Here is a 22,002-nt window from a genome sequence, read left to right on the forward strand (position 1 = left end):
CCATTTCCCCGCATGGAATCGGGACCGGCACCGGTTCCCCGATTCTCTGGCCCCCGAAATACACCGCGCCGCATATCACATGCTTGCGGCCATTGCTGGAGGCCCACCCCGCCATTCTCCGCCCCCGACCGGCCAAAGTCCCGACGGCGTGGATCTAACATGGTCCTGCCGGTCGGGATACTAGCGTGGCGGCTGCGGACTCAGTCCACGTCCACCCTGGTCGCGTGCTGGCCGATTGGAAGGCGGGGGGACTTATACACGGCCGGGCAATTTTTGGGCGGGGGCAGTCAGGGTCGGATGCGCGGCCGATCGGGGGCACTATGTTCAAGGTCCAGCTCCGTGGTCTGAATCCGCCATGGAGCACGCACGGCCGCCAGAGGCCACCGCTGTGCGCATGCATGGCCTCCGACCCGGAAGTGTGGAGACCCGTATCGCTAGTTTTACGCTGGTTCACTGCTAGCCCCCTGCAGAGCTAGGAGTATGGGGTCCTTTCACGACAGTTTTTCTGGTGTGCAAGTCCACAGTTTTTACGATGGCGTGGGGACATATTCCAAAAACAGACAATCCAGCCCCAGATATGAAACATCTACTACATTACCTTTATCAGCCCTCACTGTTTTTTCAGCAGAGAACTCAATGAGATGACTCAGGCATGATTTGCCTTTAACAAAAGCATGCTGGCTACCCCTTATTAACCCATGATTTTCCAAGTGAGAATTAGTTTATGTCCTTGGTAATGGCCCCCAGTTATTTTCAGATGTTGATGTTAGTTAGGCTGATTATCCAGCAGTTACCAGCTTTATTCCTCTCCCCATACTGTCAGTAGAAACAATTTAGTAGAATTTACAGTGCAGAAGAAGGCCATTCAGCCCATCGAGTCTGCACCAACCCTTGAAAAGAGCACCCTACTTAAGCCTACGCCTCCATCCTATCTCCTTAACCCAGTAACGCCACCTAACCTTTTGGACACTAAGGGCAATTTAGCGTGGCCAATCCACCTAACCTGCACATCTTTGGACTGTGGGAGGAAACAGAAGCAACCGGAGGAAACCCAGGCAGACACGGGGACAAAGTGCAAACTCCACACAGACAGTCCTTCTCCTTACTTACTCTATCAAATGGAAACATAAAATGCTGCCAAAACTCAGCCACTCTGACGGCACCTGTGAAGAGGAAAAAGAGTTAATGCCTCAAGTCCGCATAACTCTTCCTCAGAGCTCCAGCACCCGCAGTATTTTGCTTTTACATAACTAAATTTGAATCCTTCTATTAAGTGTCTCCTTGATATTCCCTGTTCACCAAAGAACAATCTCTAGTCTCCAGTTATCTGAAGTCCCTCATCCCTGGTACCACGCGAGTAAATCTCCTCCGCATCCTTGCCAAATCCTTTTTTAATTATATTTTTTAAATAGTTCAACTTGAATTTAAAAACCACAGTCTCAGTTGACTGCCACTCACCTTGATTGCACCCCTGTCCAAGATTAATGCTACAAAATAAAACTTTTTAGGACTTCATGCATAATTTATTTGGCATTAAGAGAATGATTTCAGACTGAAGCCTATTGTTAATTTGCACAAATCCCCCTGAGGCTAATTTTATACCTTTAAATCAAGCTTTCTTTATACCTTTCAAAATTTACTGTATTACTGTCAGAATTAAACACTGAGGTGCAGCTCTCAAACCAGCATCATGTGATCACGCCTAACACTGTCCCAAAGAGGATATTCGTGGTTGGATTAATCTGCCACTCATGCATTTTATTATATAGAAAAGTCATTCAGTTGAAACGCGATTCAACCAAACCGTTTCTAAGTGTGATAGCGAGCAGGAACTGCTGCGAGTTTCCTGAAGCTCGGCCCAGCGAAGGCCTTCGCCGCTATAAGACATTAATAGGTCCGCTTAATGAGGCCCTACGAGCTTCACACCGCAAATGATGGTCCCACCGGTTGATTTGCCAGGACCATGCTCGCTGGCACCCCGCTAAGAAGGGAGAGCAGCATTTAAACTGATCCTGCACAGCCAATCCCACTCAGCTCTCAACCATGCCACCAAGAGGACAATCCCCATGATTGGGCGATGCCGACCTGGGCAGGGTACTGGACGCGGTAGAGGCCAGACCTGATGCCCTGTTCTCCCGAGGGTCTTGGAGGGTCAGCCACAGGGCAGCCAGTGCAGCCTGGGAGGAGGTGGCAGCAGCCTTCAGCAAGGCAGTGTGACCAGAAGGACCGGCAAGCAGTGCTGCAAGAAGATCAACGACCTCCACCGGGCTGCACGTGTGAGTTGAGACCAGACCCCCGGCCCCCCTGAACCCCATTGCCGCCCCCCCACCCCGAGCCCCAAGCCCTCCCCCTTCCCCAAGCTCCCCCCTGAGCCGCCCCCCACCCACCAGTCCCAGGTGAACGACGCATGCGGCGAACTCTGTGTCCCCACAGAAGACGTCGGCCAACAACTGGCGGGAAAGTGCCCAGATAGCGGCGGGATGCCAGACATCAAAGTCCTCACCTCGTACGAGGAACTGGCCCTGGAGGTCGTGCAGATGGCTAAGGACTGATCTGTAACCAATGTAGAGGATGGCGTACTGCGCAGAGGTCAGGATTCTCCGGGCCCCCCCACCAAGATGACCTGTCACGTGTGAGTTCCTGCCATACAGACTGACCCATTGCTCCCACTGACCATGTGTTCATTCCCCCGCATGATCTCTATCCAACAGCGACAGCCCATCCGAGGTGGTTCCCCACTGCCTCCCATGAGAACACTTCAGAGGAGAGCTCCGAGGAGACCACCATCGATGCATCACATCTGTCATCCCCACCCTCCACCAGCGCAGAGACACGCACCTAGGTAGTGGTCAGGTTTCTGGGGCACAAGGAATGCCCAGGTGAGACAGCAGTCGGAGGTCTGCTGTATCCCAGGAACCAGCTGCGTCCCTGTTAGATGCTGAACCTCTAGTTCAGGTTTATCCAGAGCTGATGCAGATACTATCGTGCGACGTGAGATTCAGAAGGGACTGGTGGCAACATTCAAGCAGGTCCATAGCCGAGTGGAGGAGTTCCAGAGGCTACAGGCACAGGACATGGTGCCGGAAATGCATGTCACTGAGACCAACACTGCTAGGGTGGTGACCATAGTGGAGAGCCTGGTGCACGATGTCGGCAGCATGAGTGGAGGTGCCCAAGTTATGGCTCTGTTGGTTATGGCCATGGCTGAGTGCCTCGACAGTGTGTCCCAGTGGCTGGGGACATGACCCAGTACCTGGCAAACCTTGATTAGGTGCTGCAGAGTTTGTCCCAGTCTCAGGTGGGCATTGCTGAGGCTCTCAAGAGAACGTCCTAATTGCAAGGGGAGGTCTCCCAGTCCCATGTGAGCATAGGTGAGGTGCTGTGGGACATGTAAACTTCTCAGGTGAACATAGTCAAGATGTTGCAGAGCTTGTCCCGGTCACTGGGGGACGTGTACCAGTCGCAGGTGGGCATTGCCGGGGTGCTCCACAGCATGGCCCAATCACTGAGGAGCATCACTGAGGGCAACCATACTGTGCTGCAGATATTGGGGAGCAAAGATGGCTACTCATCTCCTCAGGTCCCCGCCAGCTCCACGTTTAAAAAAAAAAGTATTAATCAGTGCCCATGTGACCACTTGCTGGGGAGGCCGTTAGATCACATTGGGGCAGTTAGATAGGGGGTCGTTTCCATTAATTGTATGGTGATTGGCCTCAAGTGGAGTTGATTGGTTTCTTTCCACGCTACAGTGGGACCCTGATTTCGCCAATGGGAATGAGCCAGTTAGATCGCAAACTAATCGGTGCCCAACACGGTTCTCAATTTTGACCTCTCCTGTGATTTAATGACCTCATAGATCTCTCGCTTAAGCGCAATGCAGCCATTAAATCGCACCCATTTACTTGATTCTCTCCCCACGGTTGCTGCATGACCTGCTGAGTTTTTCCACCATTTTCTGTTTTAAACTTCAAATTTTCAGCATCCAATTAAGTTCAATTCCCATTGGGTAATGAATCTTTGCTTAAAATCCATCGCAGACTCTGCGATGAATGTAGTGCATGTTTTGCATATTGGAGCTCCCACCTGCAAGGCTTTGCCAGCAGTGTGCGTATTGGAAGTGAAGCTGAGGTGAGAATTTCTAAATTCTTTACCCGTCAGTCTGGTCTCAATAAAACCCAAGATGGATTTGTAGGCATAGCATTAGTTATTTTTATTTGACTTGCAAGTCTGACTCGTTTCACAAAAACCTAGGACACAACTAGTCTCCTAGCTCTCCAGAATTGAGTGCCTCTGGAGAACAAAGAAATCTCTACCAACACATTCAAATGGTATCAAGTTTCACATACATGATTCCCATAGGTCATCCTATACCCCTCCTGACCTGACCATACATCCTAATTGGCTCACTTCTCATCCCTTCCCCAGGCCTCTTATTACCCAGCATCCTTTTCTCCTCATATTCTAAACACCTCATCCCCCCTTCCTTGCCATGCTCTCTGAAATCCTTTGTCTGTGAACTAACATGAATTAGACCGGCCTATATCTACATTACAGTAACTAATATATTTAAAGTAACTATTTTATATCACATTCGTCATTCCCTCCTTTTATCATTTCAAGATAACCTAGCTATTCAACCCGTAGCTACGGCCCCTCATCTAAAAAGATTCGTCGCTGCATTTCTAATTCCTGTTGTAGCCCCCCTTCATCCGCTGCACCCTCGTGGATCCTAACAGCCAAGATTCTTGGGGCGTCAATCTGTTCCAGTGCACCCCACATTCTACCCATCACGCATTTAAGGATGGCCAGGCCCACAAAGATGCAGCCGAGTGCCACTTCTAAATACATGGCCATATTTATCAACAAGTCCTTCCAACTTCCAAATCCCCAGTTACCCCAAGAGCCAGGGTCCTGCATTCCGTCCAGGTGATCCCGTATGCGATCCATAAATTTAGTGATGGTAGCGGTTAAGTCTTGAACTCCCATGATAAACTTGCTCTGCACTATGGCGCATATCCCACCCTCACGGCCCAGAAGATCGTCAAGAGCAAACCGGTTCTGCAGTGCAAACAACCGCAGCTGAAACAATTCCATGGTTATTGCCCCGAGGGCTCCCAAGGTTTCGTTTCCCAGGATGGTAAGGCCACAAATAAAATAAGTCCTATCGCTGACCGCCAAGGAAACCCCCACACCTCCCAGTGTCAAGACGCTCAGAATTCCCCATCCGGCTGAGTGGCCCCGGTTGGGTGCGAGAACCTGAGGTTTTTTCCAGTTCTCGCAGAATTCAGCTGAGACTGCCCGGCATGCTAACTGATTATGCAGCATCCACGCCGAGGGGCAGGGGACTGTGGTAGGGACTAGAGTCCCAATAGCAATTTGGTGGGGAAATGGGGGTGACAAAACATTGGTCGCTGTGCCATTAAATAAAAAGTAGTATCCTTGCTCCGTGTACAGGCTAGCATCATAATCAGTGTATCGGTTGCGTAGGAATCCCCCAGTAGCCCAGTTTATCCAGCTTTGGAACGCCCATTCGGGCCTCCTAGCAATGCAGAAAGCCCTAGTCCCAACAGTGATATGAGAGACATTCGCCCAGCCACAAAGGAGCTGGAGGCCGGCGTTCAATGGAACGCAGGTGGTGTTGTAACAAAAGCATTGGCCAGACGCCTGGGTGATATGACACCTCCTGTCCGTACAGGTGGGGCGTACGACCGGAAGTCGTATGGGGCAGCACGGTAGCATTGTGGGTAGCACAATTGCTTCACAGCTCCAGGGTCCCAGGTTCGATTCCGGCTTGGGTCACTGTCAGTGCGGAGTCTGCGCATCCTCCCCGTGTGTGCGTGGGTTTCCTCCGGGTGCTCCGGTTTCCTTCCACAGTCCAAAGATGTGCAGTTAGGTGGATTGGGCATGATAAATTGCCCTTAGTGTCCAAAATTGCCCTTAGTGTTGGGTGGGGTTACTGGGTTATGGAGATAGGTTGGAGGTATTAACATTAGGTAGGGTGCTCTTTCCAAGAGCCGGTGCAGATTCGATGGGCCGAATGGCCTCCTTCTGCACTGTAAATTCTATGATTCTATGAGTCCCTATTGGGAGTGAAATGGCTAGGTATGTACGCCCTCCACCGTTGCAGCCTATCATACTGTGAGTGGGAATTATCCCAAGGAAGGGGAAGGCAAATAGCCGGTGGTGCTGAACCTGAATCGTAAGGAAGAGTGACTTGCTCGGGCGGTGGCTCGGAATGCTGACAATGAACCACCATTGGGGGAGTGCCCCAAAGCGGTGAAACAGAAAATAACCTAGACACCGCTGCGGGGTTCGGGTAGCAGACAACCCATCCCTGGCCATACAAGCGGTGGTAAATCTGGTAGAAGAGATTCATACTCCCCGGGTTTTCCTCAGTCTGGGCCCTAAATGACTTAAGTGTATCTACGTTCTAGTTGTACTCCCCTCCTTACATGCCCCGTCCTCTTTCTAATCCTCCTCTCTCTCTCACAACCCCTTCCTACCCTCTCCGCACGGTCTGACTTCACCTTTGTGGCACCAATCTTAACACCTCCAAAATCAAATTTACATGCACTCCAGAAACAAGGCAATGTCCATGTAATGTTCCCTTCCCATCGCCGGGACTGGTGCAATTGCTTCATGAGTCCTGCATTGTCCGTTAATTTGATGACCTTCCATGAGTCGATACCATGCCCTCGTATATGGGGGCATTGAAGAACATCACCTCTGCATAAACGGAATGTCCTTGTAGTTTGGTTGGGGTTACAAATGTCGATAATATTTCCCTTTTCCATGTCCGTCGCCGATGTCACTCCAAGCGAGATGAGGCCGAAGATCACACAGGCGGTGCGTAGCCACCCCATCATGCTCCACACCTGTAAAATAGCGCTGGGGAAGGGAGGCAGGTTAATCTGTCCAAGAAAATGAGGCCCGTTATCAGACCTCAACTGAGCTGGTATGCCGTACTGGGGAATGATTTTCCGCCTCAGAACCTTAACCACAGTTGCAGCTTTATTATCGGTAGTCGGATACACCTCGACCCATCTGCTGAACACATCCACAATAACCAAAACATATTTATAACATTGACAACATTGACACCTTTCCAACTCAATGTAATCCATTAGGAGCGTCTCAAAGGGACCACTGGGCAACGGGGTTTGGCTCATACCACAAGGGATACCTTTGCCGGTGTTATATTGCTGACAAATCAAACACCGATTGCTGATACTCTGGGCCAACCCCTGCATTTTAGGGTGCCACCAAGTGTCCAGCAACAAATCACTAGTGCCCCGAGCCCCACAATGAGTTGCAAAGTGTACACATTCGATGACCCATAAAGCATGTACATCAGACATACAAGTCTGATGTGCTGGCGTGGTCCATAAAGAAGAAACAGAATGATATGCACAACCTAATTGTTTCCACATTTGTTCATCACTCTCAGGAGCGTCCTCCTGTAACCTTATGACGTCTTGGATGGTTGGCATTGGCTTATCAGAGGCAGATCTATTTATTGCTGAACGTTTAGTCTGACTTAACATTTTAGGCACCATCACTTGCTGAATTTGCGCGACTGTCCGTGCTGCACAATCTGCTTGTTCTTTACCAACGTCAACTGGGGTCTTACCGTTTGTATGGGCAGCGCATTTAATGATGAAAATCTGCACGGGCATAAGGAGGGCCTGTAGTAGGTCATTAACTAAACCCCGGTGGGATATTTGACCATACATAATCATGTCAGGTTGTTCTAACGGAATATCATTCAGATCGTCCCTTATTGTGGTAGTTTCCTGAATCAAGGCTAAAAAGTCGTGGCCAGGTGCGTCTTCATGGACAGGGGGACCACTAAGAAAACAGGCTGGATTGATAGTGGTACAGTGTTTAAATGTCAGACGTGGATTGTTCAAAAGGTATATCTCATACCTATTCTGACGAGCTGCGGTAAGATGCTGAGTCTGCAGTTGCCTCAGTAGTGCGATGACCGAGTGGGAGCGATACACCGTAATATTCTGTTGGAGAGTGAGAGCATGTAACAGCTGTGCGATGGCATTGTTTGAACGTTAATCGGTACTGGTCTGGCTTGGCTGGTTTAGGCACAGCAAGTATGGGGGTGTTACATTCTGATTGGCAAGGGACCAAAATACCCTGTTGCAACAGCTCTCGGATTAATTTGTCTATAGACGGGGCAGCTTGGGGTTTCAGGGGGTATTGCCGAATGGAAGGCAGCTTTACCTGGTCCTTAATCATTACCTTAATAGGTGTAACATTTGTCTTTCCCACTTGTGATGGGTATTCCGCCCAGACCTGTGGATTGACATATTCCAAAACATCACGTTCCCGGTGATGCTGCAGTCGAGTGTTAATCGTTTTAGGGACCTCAAAATATTTGATGGCAGTGCCGTCTGACGTAACTTGAAGTGCGTACTCTGTTGGATCCGAATGATCCACTGCCCTCCTTACCATAGGCCCCAGATCCTTGGCATGGTACTGGTCGTGGACCTGACGTGTAATATGAGGGCTTACCGAAGCTGACTGTGGCCATAAATGTGGTAGTATTGTAACAAAATCGTCTATACCTTCTTTTCCCGTGACTGTGGCTATAACCTTGACTGGCCATTCGGTCCCAATTAACGGCCGGTATTTGTCCTCCAACACCCTGTTTTGTCCGGTTCTGTCATAGGCCAGGGTAACGTGATGCAGTAAATGTTCAATGTCGAACGTCCACCACTGGGGAGTGATAGAAATATAGCACTGTTGTCTCATCCCCCATGATTGAACCGTTACCCCTTCGTCTCTGCACTCTAGCTGTAGCTGGAAGATACACAGTAAATCTCAGGCCAACAAGTTACAGTCCAATCCAGTAGTTACTACAAACTGATGATCCGCAGACTTATTCTCGTAAGTGACTGTCACAGGTTCAGAAATAGGATTCTCACACACCTGTCCTTGGAACCCCGACAAATGCTGCGTGTGGTCAGATAGTGGTAGTCGAAGTTCTGATTGCACTGAAGACATGGCTGCTCCAGTGTCCATTACAAATGGGTGATGTTGATCTCCTATCTGCAACCTACCACTCACCATCACATATCGACCTCCATTATCCGCTACAATATTCAGTGCCTCGAACGACACCCGCTTCCCAACCAGTATTTCAACCCCTCTGTTCTTCGCATTCAGCCCTGAATGAAAGACCTGCCCTACCCATCCCTTTCTCAGCCTAACCTGATCTGCCACCTTCAGATGTGTTTTCTGGAGCATAACCACATCTGCCTTCAGTCCCTTTAAGTGTGTGAACACCCAGGCCCTCTTGACCGGCCAGTTCAGGCCCCTCACATTCCAAGTTATCAGCAGCATCGGGGGGCTACTCCCCCCCCCCCTCCTGCCGACTAGCCATCTCCTTTTCTAGGCCAGCCACGTGCCCGCGCCTCCCGCACCCTCCAGTCCCCAGCCGGCGGACACCCGCCCCGACTACCTCTCCTACTTCCAGCTCCCCTTTGGCCAATGCAGCAGCAACCCAGTTCCCCCCCCTCCCTCCCTCCCTCCCCCCCCCCCCGCTAGATCCTCATTTAGCCATTTTGCTCCCCCCATGACACTCCCGTAAGTCAGCGACTCCTGCTGACCCCGGCTTCTCCCACGATTCCATCGACCCCCTAGTGTGAGAATCCCCCCACCCCTTGGCAGTCAGTGTGCGCTCCTCTCCAGCACCGCCCTTCCCCCCGGCCCCGCCCCCATCCTTCCCTAACGCGGGAAAAAGCCTGCGCTTTCCTGAACCGGCCCCGCCCCCTCTGGCGCAGCTCCTTTTTGCGGCCTTACCCTAACTCCCTATCTCCGGGTCTCCGCTCCCCCTCTTCCTCCGCGGGGCCCTGCCCCTCCAACACTGACGCCCACACTCTCCCACAGCCCCCACATCAAATCCATTCACCAATCCCCACCCAGCACCAAAACAAAAAGAACATTCCCCAAACGCAGTAAACATTCCCCCACGACAGACCCTCAGTTTGAGTCCAACTTTTCAGTCTGGATCAAGTTCCATGCCTCATCAGGCGTTTCAAAATAGTGGTGCCGATCTTGGAACGTGACCCACAATCGCGCTGGCTGCAGCATCCCGAACTTCACCCCCTTCCGCTGCAGCACCGCCTTAGCCCAGTTAAAACCAGCCCTCTTCTTAGCCACCTCCGCACTCCAGTCCTGATAAATTCAGATCTCCGTGTTCTCCCACCTGCTGCTCCGCTCTTTTTTGGCCCATCTCAGGACACACTCTCTGTCCATAAAGTGGTGGAACCTCACCACTACAGCCCTTGGCGGCTCGTTGGCTTTGGGTCTCCTTGCCAGGACCCGATAAGCCCCATCCAGCTCCAGGGGCCTCGGGAAAGCTCCCACGCCCATCAGCGAATTGAGCATCGTGCTCATATATGCCCCGGCATCGGCCCCTCCACTCCTTCAGGGAGACCCAGAATCCAAAGATTCTTCCTCCTCGACCTATTCTCCAGGTCATCAAATTTTTCCGCCCACCTCTTGTGCAGCGCATCGTGCGCCTCCACCTTCACCACCAGGCCCAAGATCTCGTCCTCGTTCTCCGAGGCTTTTTGCCGCACCTCCTGGATCGCCGCCCCTTGGGCCTTCTGGGTCTCCACAAGCTTCTCAATCGCCGCTTTCATTGGCACCAGCATTTCTGTCCTCAGCTCCGTAAAGCAGCGTTTAAGAAACTCCTGCTGCTCCTGCGACCACTGCGCCCATGCTTCTTGGTCTCCACCTGCCGCCATCTTGCTTTTCCTCCCTCGCACTTTCCGCTGCACCAGGTTCACTTTTTTAACCGCTCCACTCCTGGTCCAATCCATATAGTGCCGGGGGAATCTTGCTGTCACCATCCCACACTGGAAGTCGTCGAACAATTGCTGTTGGGGCCCCTCTGAAGAGCTCAAAAGTCCGTTCCCGGCGGGAGCTGCCGAACATGCGACCTACCTAGGCATAGCCGCAACCGGAAGTCATCCTCCTCCATTTCCATCAACTCCAGCATGATGCCACCACCAAATACATCTTCCTCTCCCCTCCCTAACTGTCAGCAGTCCGACGGAACTGTTCTCGTCACGGCTCCCTGGTATGCTCCTTTATCACCCCAATACCTCATCCCCTGCCCATGGCAGCTTCCCATGTAATCAAAGGAGGTGTAACAGCTGCCCCTTTATCTCTTCCCTCCTCACTGTCCAACGCCCCAAACACTCTTTCCAGGTGAAGAAGCAATTTACGTGTACTTCTTTCAATTTAGAGTACAGTACTTGCTGCTCACAGTGTGGTCTTCTCTACAGTGGGGAGACCAAATGCAGATTTGGTGATCACCTTGCAGAATACTATCGCTCAGTCCACAAGCATGAACCTGACCTTTCGGTTGTTTGCCATTTCAATTCACCATCTTGCTGTCATGCTCACATTTCTGCTCCCTCAATGTTCCAGTGAAGCTCATTGCAAGGTGGAGGAATCTTCTGATGAGGCACCTACAGCCTTCTAGATTCAACACTGATTTCAACAACTTTGGACCATGAAATCTGCCTTCCATTTTGAATTTTTTTCCCCAGACGAGCTAGCCTGTATCTCATGGTGTTATTTTCAGACAATGCTCACCTTTATTCTGCTATTAGCACCTACTCTGGACCAATGCTTTGTGTCTTTAATACCATTGTTCCCACTCCCTTTGCCTTGTTTTCTATGACATTGTTGCCATGTAATTTCCCATGCTCTTAACCTATCACTGACCTTCTATTTTGTTTTACCTGCTCCTACCACTTTATTCAACAACATAAAACCCATCATATCCCTACCTCTCTTCAGTCCCAAAGAAACTGGGCTCAAAACATTCAAACTGGACATGCTGCGTTTTTACAGCACTTTTTGTTTTTTATATCGCCAGCTCCTTTAACTGGCAATCATCTCTACGGTATCAGGCAGCAAGTCTGAAATGATGCATCAGATATGATAGAGTTTTCTACAAATTGAAGAGCAGGGAGACAAGACATCATTTAAAGGTGCTCCTAATATTCCACACACTTGCCAATAGCTCCATCCTTTCTTTGGCTACAACCTTTGTAATCTGTTCAACTTTGAGCTGAATTTCAATACCACCACCCTATCTTCTAGCAAGGGAACTTACTTCCATTACTGCACTATTGCTCCATCCCTACTGTACCTTACTGCTTCAAAAACCCTTATGCCTGGCTGTGTCACGTCTAAGCTCAATTTCTCCAACTCCCTTCTCCACCAGCCACCCAATCTCCATAGTTGCAGCGTCTGATGAACACTTAATCAGCAGCTCGAAAAACAAATTTGTCTCATTGCTGTTTGTGGGGCTTTGTTGTCATCAATTTGCTTCCACATTTGGAAAGAACCAAGTGACTATAGTCAAGACAATGACATTAGCTTTGGAGTGCTTTCGGAGGTTCTGAGGAAGGCAGATGAATGCAAGTTCTTTTTTTTATTAACCTGCCCACAAAGCCTTGCTGCCTGCTAATTTCTCCTTATTAAAGTCCCCTGCGATGGTTTTCCAGGTTAAAGCAGCTAAATGAATGTCAGTTTTTGCTCTTCACAGTTAATATGAACATGGCTCAGCAGTAGCAAGAGGAAGAAGGCTCAAGCCCCAACTAGAGATTTGAGTGCATAACCTGGCTGGCACTTCGGTGCAGTGACAAGGGAATGCTTCACTGTTGGAGGTGACATCCTTTGGACAAGACATGAAAGCCTAGCCCCGTCTGTTAGTGTTAGAAATACCAGAAAAATCCGACAGTCTGCTCACCCATTCACACCACACATAGGTTGCAAATTTTGGTCCAGAGGTTAGATATGCCTATGACATTGCCAACTTGTCATTAAATGTGAGTAGCATTGAGAAACATTTTGAACTGGAGTATGGATGTCCACAGTGTTGTGGGTGGCGTGGGGTCTAATCTTTTCCCTCAACTTTATTTTTGATTACCTTTTTAAAAAAAAGCTAAATAGATTGGTTGGGTTGATAAATGTTCAGAATATAATGCAGATTTAATCTTGTACAAACTGCTAAGTAGATGTAAGACTGAGTTGAATTCAGTAGAATGCAAATATGTCATTTGTGTTACAGGCCCTCTCTAGCATTTGTGTAAGGTCATGCTGTACTTGTGAATAATTCCAAAGTGCTGTTAGTTCTGAGAGGAATATTGGTAGATACATCATAAAATTTGAGGGCATTGATTTCCTTCCCAGTATGTAAAAGGCAACAACTTTCAAATGTCTCTTACAGTTAAATGTCCCAAAATGCTTTGAAAGGGGCATTATCAATAAAAAATTTACATTGAGCTACATAAGGAGATATGAGGGCAATGATTAAAAGCTTGTTAAAGAGATACATTTTAAGAAATGTTTTAAGTAGGAAGGGGAGGTAACGAGTGGAGAGGTTTCTGGTGGGAATTCCAGAGATTAGGGCTTAGATAGCCGAAGACGCAGCTAGCAAACGTAGAGTGATTAAAATGGGCTAGAGGCACAAGGCCAGAATAGGAGGAGTGGAAATATTTTAGTGAGATGTACACCTGGAGGAGGTTACAGAGGTTGGAAAAGGCGAGGCCATGGGAGGAGTTGAAAACAAGGATGAGAATTGAAAATTGAGGTGTTGCCTAACTGGGTGTCAGTCAGTAAGTACAGTGGTGATTGGCGAACAGGACTTGGAGGGAGTTAAGACATATGGACAGCGGAGGTTTGGATGACTTGAAGGTTATGGAGAGCGAAGATGGAAGGACTGTCAGGAAAGCATTCGAATGTGCGAGCCTAGAAGCATCAAAGGCATGGATGAGGGTTTCAGCAGTAGATAAATTGGGGGGGTGAGGTGGAGGGGAAGCGTCGGGGGGGGTGGGGGCGGGATTGGGGGCGACTCAGGCAATGTTACAGAGGTAAAAGTAGGCAGTCTTGGAGACACATCTGACGTATGATCGGAAGCTCACCTGTGACACCAAGATTGCGAGCGATCCAATTCAGCCGCCAAGTTGCCAGGGAGAGGAATGGAGTCAGTGGCTTGGGAATATGGTGACAAATGCCAGTCTCCCCAATATTTAGCTGAGTCAATTTCTGCTGATTCAATGCTAGATACTGGACAAGAACTGGGTAAATTCATAGACACTGAAACAATGAGGGTGAGATGGGGTGGATTTTCCAGCCATTCTCACCAGCAGAATCGCTGACAGAACACCTCCCGGGCCGCAGTCTGGAGGCCATTTTGCGTGCTTTCCTAGGCCTCCCGCGCTTGTACGCGCCAAACGAGGGGACGGTGACGTGGAGGAACACGATGCTCAGGCCCGCACCACGCAAGACTGTACCGCGCATATGCGGTGGCGCAACGAACGCACTGATGTCACGACGTGTGGCAACTGTGGCTCCGCCCACTTAAAGCAGCAATGCCCTGCAAAATCGCGACAGTGCTTGCGCTGTGGCAGGCTTGGCCACTATGCTGACTGCTGTCGAGCAGTCCAGCCTGCCAACCCGCAATGATTTAACCAGCCTCGCAGGAATGTTCGGGCAATCCAACCTACCTTCACCGAGTCCGATCCGGACTTCATGCAGACCAGTGACACCGAGGACAGGGAGCCTTTTCGAGTTGCTGTCATAACCAAGAACAGGCTGTTCCCGAATCGAAAGCAACAGCCACTGTTGGTGCACAGCATTGATCCGGACGACGAGTGGTGTGCCACCCTGACGGTCAACCCAAATTCGTCGCCCACCTCAGAGACTTGATTTATGAGCCTTACAATGTTGGACTCAATGCTTTGTTCTTTCATCCTGTTTCAGCATGTCACTAGTTTGTTTATAGCATTCGTTATTAGTTTTGTTGTTGGTGTAACACCTTGTTTTTCTTTTCTCTGCACCAGGCACCTTCCCATGTATATCGACTAGCCTCATGTACATACTTATGTAAATACTGCACACACATGGACTCATTACACGTCATTTATTCTCATAGGCACATGTTCTTTGTAAAAAAGGGGCATGTCATAATATACATCAGTACATTATGGTGCAATCACACACACACACTGATGGACATGCAGTGGGACCAACCAGCATACATAACATCACAGCCAATCACCAGTGAGAGCACAAGCACTATGAAGACAGGGGACAGGAGAGTTCCCGCTCATTCTAGCAGCAGCCAGCTCAGAGCACAGAGCTCACAGCCTGCATCACAGACATTCACCATGTGCTGAGTGCCTCACCATAGCTAGTGATAGGAAAGGGTCCACAGTTAAGCTGGTATTGCTCATACCCACGTTTACAGTATGTTAGCATAGTTGAACAGTTAGTAAAATAGCGTTACACCACTTCCAGCATTGTTGGCTTGTTTGTGAACCAGAACACCCAACCCGAAAACCCAGAGCCGGGATCGAACCTGGGACCTCGGCGCTGTGAGGCCACAGTGCTAACCCACTGCGCCATCGTGCTGCCACCCCCGTGTGTTTCTGAGTGGTGGAGGGGGTGGGGGGGGGTGGGGGGCGGGGGGGGGGGGGGGTGAGTAGATTCAATGGGAAATATAATTTACAGCGGCGGGACCAGAATACTCCTCCGCCGGCGAACGACAGCCGCCTCCTGCTGCCGACAATCATGCGGCTGGGGCGGTGGAAGGGGTAGGGGACTAGGGAGGCTGGCCATGATAAAGCCTATCCAATATTTTGTTTGATCTCTCTGCATGCGTTTCTTTCTGATTGGATATACTATTTGCTGTTATTTAGAATTTAAACTCAGATTGATTTCCTCTCTGAATAGCGTTTAAATTTTATTCAGACTTCTCTTCCAGGTCCCTTTTCATCTTATCAGATCCACATGAAGAAACATCAGTGGTTACATGTAGTGCAGTCTAAATTGGGGTAAAATGGTCAAACCATGACTCTCCAAGATGGGGAAGAAGTTCCTGAAATTGTTCAAATCTATAATGTGCTGAATTTCACAGGGGGAGTGGGGAGGGTGACAAATTGGTCACACACAAGATATGTGTGTGTGCCAATGATAAAGCGTTCAGTCACCTCTTTAATTCTCAGATTCCTTCTCGGTCATCACCTGAGTATCAAGGCAGCTTATTATGCAAAAAGAGAACCTTTACAAACACTCCAGCAGTCTCTTATCTCATACCACTGTGTCAGTTCACGGAGCCGGTCACACGATGGTCCATATGTTCTGAAGGATAGTTCACTAAAAACCAGAAGATGTGGAGGCTTCGGAAAGAGTGCAGAGGAGGTTTACTCGGATGTTGCCTGGTCTGGAGGGTGTTAGCTATGCGGAGAGGCTGAATAGACTCAAACTGTTTTCATCAGAACGACAGAGGTTGGGGGGGGCGACCTGATAGAGGTCTACAAGATTATGAGGGGCATGTATAGAGTTGATGGGTAGGCACTCTTTCCCAGGGTGGAGGGGTCAGTCACTTGGGAGCATAGGTTTAAGGTCCATGGGGCAACGTTTAGAGATGTGCGAGGCAGGTTTTTTACACAGAGGGTGGAGACTGCTAGAATGCGTTACCAGGGGAGGTTGTGGAAACAGATACATCAACATCGTTCAAAAGACATCTCGACAAATACATGGATAGGAAGGGTTTAGAGGGATACAACACTAGTAAGTGCTGAGGATTTTGGCAAAGGCTGGTATCAGGCTTGGAGGGCCTAAGGGCATGTTCCTGTGCTGTATTGTTCTTTGTTCTTTGTTAAGCAGACAATGTACCTGCACCTCGTGTCAATATGACTTGGATTGATGGACGGGGGTCACTCACATTCCTTTTTCTGGTTGAAAAGGCAAAAGCTACCAGAAAGCCTGGAATCACTGTAAGCATGAAGCTCCACCAATACTTGAAGGATTGGGAAGCAGGAAGTTGACTTGAGAAGGTTATCATAAATTATCAGAGAAATGACAGTGCAGAAGGAGGCCAATCGACCCATCGAGTCTGCACCGGCTCCTGGAAAGAGCACCCTACCCAAGACCACACCTCCACCCTATCCCCATAACCCAGTAACCCCACCCAGCACTAAGGGCAATTTTGGACACTAAGGGCAATTTAGCATTGCCAATCCACCTAACCTGCACATCTTTGGACTGTGGGAGGAAACTGGAGCACCCGGAGGAAACCCACTCATACACGGGGAGGATGTGCAGACTCCGCACAGACAGTGACCCAAGCCGGGAATCGAATCTGGGACCCTGGAGCTGTGAAGTAATTGTGCTAACCACTATGCTACCGTGCTGCCCCAGGTTAGTGAAGGCTAGTGAAGGGAAGGAAAGTGTCAGCTTCTTGTGCTTTCACAAAGTATTTTAATGCCCTTACTTGCAGATGCCATTTCTTCAAGTGGGAATGTCACAGTGCGCACAGATAACCAATCTTTTCTCTGTTTGACCTCATGGGAGCTACCTTCAAGGTAGAAGCTTGCCACAGTTATAACTATCTAGATTCACCAAACCGCCAACTCCAGATCTTCATTTGAGCGATATATCCTCGTTAGCTCGATCAAGGCACCTCATCTAGTTCAGCACCAACTCAGATACACCCACATGGAAAGAAGTAATTAGCGAGTTACCATTACAAGGGCTTTTAATGGGTGAAGTCTTGAATGTCATTGAACATGAGGACTTGGAAGCCTACCATTCCACGAGGGAGGTTCGAGATATAACCAAAATTAGCTGAGAAGGCTTAGTTGTCAAAATGACTATAAATATGAGGCATCAATTCCATATTCAGGTCATGGAGATGACTTCCATGAATATAGTTGAAATGATGGAAGAGTGGGAGTATTCTGTTATGCCCATATTGCAATATATTACAAGAAATTTCTCATGGTATACAGAACGCCCAAGAGAAAGTGATACTCCAAGGTCCCCTCTGCGACCGCGGGGAGCTAGAAGGAAGTACCAAGGACAGTGATGACTTCTGGAGTGGTAGCTACCACTGCTTCAATGGATATCCCGAGGGTCAACCTGAGCACCACGAAACATCCAACAACTGGTTGAAAATATTGAGTCATCAACAACACTGACCGGTCATCAATAGCAAAACCATATGCTCTGCACAGAGTGGTCACAGTTGTTGGAGGCTCGGTCATTGAATAAGTGCTAGATTGAGATTGATCGGTTTCTACATATTAGAACATTCAAGGATTTGGGGACAGTGATAGAAAAGGGTGTTGAAGTAGATCAGCCATGACCTAATTCAATGGTGGAGCAGGCTTGAAGATCTACCCCTGCATCTTATGTTCCTATTTCACTGGAAAATGACAATGTATCCCCTTCATTGAGGCCTTCTCCAATGCCTACACTTGAGGGAGCTTCAGGTATAGTCTCAGTTCTTCTTGACATTGCAATTAAAATGCTACCAAAATATGGTCCCTCTGACCTAACAACTACTTTTAGACGAGTGGCTAACGCTGCAGGTTAATTGACCCAGCTGCACATGACTAAACCTCCGTCTCACTCAGGGAGCACCTCATAGGAGTGATATAATTAGAGTGTCATGAGAATGTCACGTTAAGAAATGTTTGACTGCCCATATTACTGCAGTGATGTCAGAGTGTGGGTGGAGCTGAGCTCTGGTTCTGGTTTTTAGTTTCACTTTGAGAATAGCTTGGGTGTGTCTGTCTTTTTGGTTTCGTGTTTCAGTGAGTGTTGCAGCTGAAGTCAAACAAAGCAGTTGTACTGTTGATCTCTCTGCCATGAAGGACTATCTCTTGATCATTTAGTGAATTCAGAAGAATTATAAATGTTTTCAGTAGTGACTGTAAACTCTGATGTGCTTATGTTTAAAGGTTTGTTAAGACTTTTGGGTGTTAAGAGAACAGCATACAGGTTACTTAGTGTTGTATTCTTTGGGTGGTGTATTTGATTTACTGGTTGCTAAGATATTCACTGTTTGTTTTAAAAAGGTTAACTTGAGTTCATAGAATAAACATTGCTTTGTTTTTTAAAAATACTGATCCATTTCTGGAGTACCACGCTTGTAGAGTGGGCCCTGTGCTCCCCATACCACAATCTATTAAAAGTTGTGGGTCAGGTGAACTCCATGATACACTTTGGGGTTCTCTAAACCCTGACCCATAATAAGAGAAAGAACAATTTAACACAAATGCAGTTGTAGATAGGGATTTTTTGTGTGACACAGTCGAGTGAACATTGTTTGATACAGTAAACATAGTTTGATCACAAAAGAGCTGTGAATTTATTCCTGTGTAATACATAGAGTTAGGTAGAATTCACAGTCCATTGGACCAGTGTTTATGTTTCACATTATTTAATTAATCTTACCCTGTCAGTGCATTCCTCCATTCCTCTTTTCCTCATATAATTATCCAACTTCCCCTTAAATACATCTATATTTTTCACAACCACTCCATATGGTAAGGAGTCCCATATTCTCAACCCTTCTCAATTTTTTATTGGATTTATTAGTAACTATCTTTTATTTATGATCACTAGTTTTGGACTCCCTCAGCAATAGAAGCAGATTATCTCTGATTACCCTATCAAACCTCTTCGCAATTTTAATAACCTCTATTGTCACCACAGTCATATCAGTCTTAGTTCTGTATCATACTTGTAAAATCATTTTTGCACCTTCTCCAAAATGTATTGATAAAACCACAGAAAGTCCAGGTCGTTCAGAGTTTGAATGTTCATTTCAGATGTATTTGTGTCATGGGTACATGGGGCACAATCTACCGGCCGCATTACGCCCGAAAGGGAGAGAGATGAGGTCGGTAGGTGCCGAGGCCTCCCACGGGCTTCCCGACAGCCAGTAGGACATACAAGATCTCCCCAGACCTCACAAGGTATCGCGATCAGGACCCTGTCCACAATGGGTGCGACCAAGCCTCACACTCCTAAGTAGGTTTAAAACCCACTTAAGTGTGCTGACCCAAGATCTATTGGGCTCCCGTCATCTACCAGCCTCCCAGGGACTCCCCAGCCAGGCGCCGTTTTATACTGGTCCACACAAACATGGACCAGGCGGGAAGGCACCTTGGGGCCACCCGGGCTATTGAAGGGCCTGGATGTCAGGGACAGGGCAGGGTGGCCCCCTGACCCTCCACATGGGCGCATTGGCACTGCCACTCTGGAAAGGTGAAAGTGCTCAGGTGGCACTGCAAAGCTGGCAGGAGCACTGCCAGGGCGCCAGAGTGGCAGTGCTAATGTGACTAGGTGCCATGGTGGGACTGGCAAGGATCAGGGCCTGGGGGGACATGCTCATCAAAGGAGGGGCGAGGGGGTATCAAGGGTGGGGGTGCAGGGCAGGAATGAAGGGGCCTCTGGAAGGGTGGGGTCCTGGAATGGGAGGGGGCTGAAAGGGTGCATGGGAACATATGAAAAGGGGGGGCCCTCAGCGATCCCATAGCGAGTGTCAGCACTTGTGGAGTGTGGGGTAATGCCCGTCAGTATGTGGGGGGGGATTGACATTGCCCATGGCTGGGGGGGTGATGGGGGACCCACAAGTCCACTTAGAGATCGGGGCACCCTTTCAAAATGGTGGGCCGATCCCTGAGGAGCCGGTATGGCCATCAAGTTCAGCTCTCCAGTGATAAAAATAATTGTGGGCTTGACCGGGAAGAAACACCCCAGGGCCCAGAAAAGTGCCCAAGCGTGGTTAGATAGCGGTGGGAACCCGCTGACAGAGCCAGCGGGAAACTCCCAGCAAAACATGCCACAAATGATACTTAGAGGGGGTGATTTAATGCCCGGCCCAGCGAGGCCGTCACCGCTATAAAATGTTAATTGGTCCACTTACCGAGGCCCCATGGGATTCATGCCGCAATTCATGGTTCGTCGGTTGATTCGCCCAGGACCATGCTCACGAGCCCCTTGCTGACAAGTGAAAGCAGCCCTTAAACTTCTCCTGCACAACCAATCCCACTCAGCTCGTAGCCATGCCTCCACGGCACCAGCCCCATACTTCGATGATGCTGACCACAGACGACTGCTGGTCACGGTTACGGTCAGCCAGGAGGTCCTGTTCGCCCGAGGGTCCTGCAGGGTCAGCCACAAGGCATCCAGTGCTGCCTGGTACGAAGTGGCAGCAGCCGTAAGCTCGGAAAGCGTGACGAGAAGGACTGGGGTAGGTGTTGGCTCCATATGTTCACTAATAAAAACTGTTGACCTCGAACACTATGATGCCTCTGCCACCTTCTTCTGCAATGTGGGTCTAGTGGCAATCCTATGCCACAGCTCCCCGTACATGGAGGTGCTGTGTGCCTCTCCTCGTCGCACCCCAGCCGCTCCGCCCCCCCTCCCCCGGAATCCACTTCCCCCATCCCAGACACAGGTGCAGCAGATGGGTGTGAGCAAACAATCAGCAAACAGGCAGGGGTCAGGCTACGGTATTGATTGAGGAGCACCAGCGCTCAGCTCTCTGTGGATTATCATCACTTCCCCCTCCCCCTGCCCTCGACTGTGACCCGCTGACAGTGCCGATACCGTCCCCTCGCCCTGGTGTGATGTTACACAGACCCTGTGAGGGTGAGGAAGGGGGGTGAGGGTTTTCGGGAATGGGAAGGGAGGGGGAAGGATGAGGGAGGGAAAGAAGGGTGCGGGATGGGTGGTGGGGAAGGAAGTGACGGATGAGGCCACGTCCTATGTGAAGTGGGAAGGATGAGGGCTTCCCTAGTCCTTGGGCCTGCCATACTGTCGCTACTGCTGCTGGCCCTCTCTCCTGCAGCCAGTCCTGTGGGTTCTCCATGGGCTCGTCCTCCAGTCCCTCCTAGTGCAGCACCTCATCATCCCCAGCCTCATCCTCGGCCTCCTTTCCAGAGGTGTCCACATATTCCTTCCCCTCCACCTGCAGCACGTTGCCCCGCTGCTATGCCAGGTTGTGGAGGACACAGCGGACCACCACAAAGTGGGCGACACTCAGTGTAGTGCAGTGCACCACCAGAGCGGGCGAGACATCTGGAGGAGTTCAATGCATTGTTCAATGACAGCCTGGGCGACCTCATGGGCCTCATTGAGATGGGTCCCCGCTTCGGTCACCGG

Source organism: Scyliorhinus torazame, chromosome 18, assembly GCF_047496885.1.
Source record: "Scyliorhinus torazame isolate Kashiwa2021f chromosome 18, sScyTor2.1, whole genome shotgun sequence".
Classification (NCBI taxonomy): Eukaryota; Metazoa; Chordata; class Chondrichthyes; order Carcharhiniformes; family Scyliorhinidae; genus Scyliorhinus; species Scyliorhinus torazame.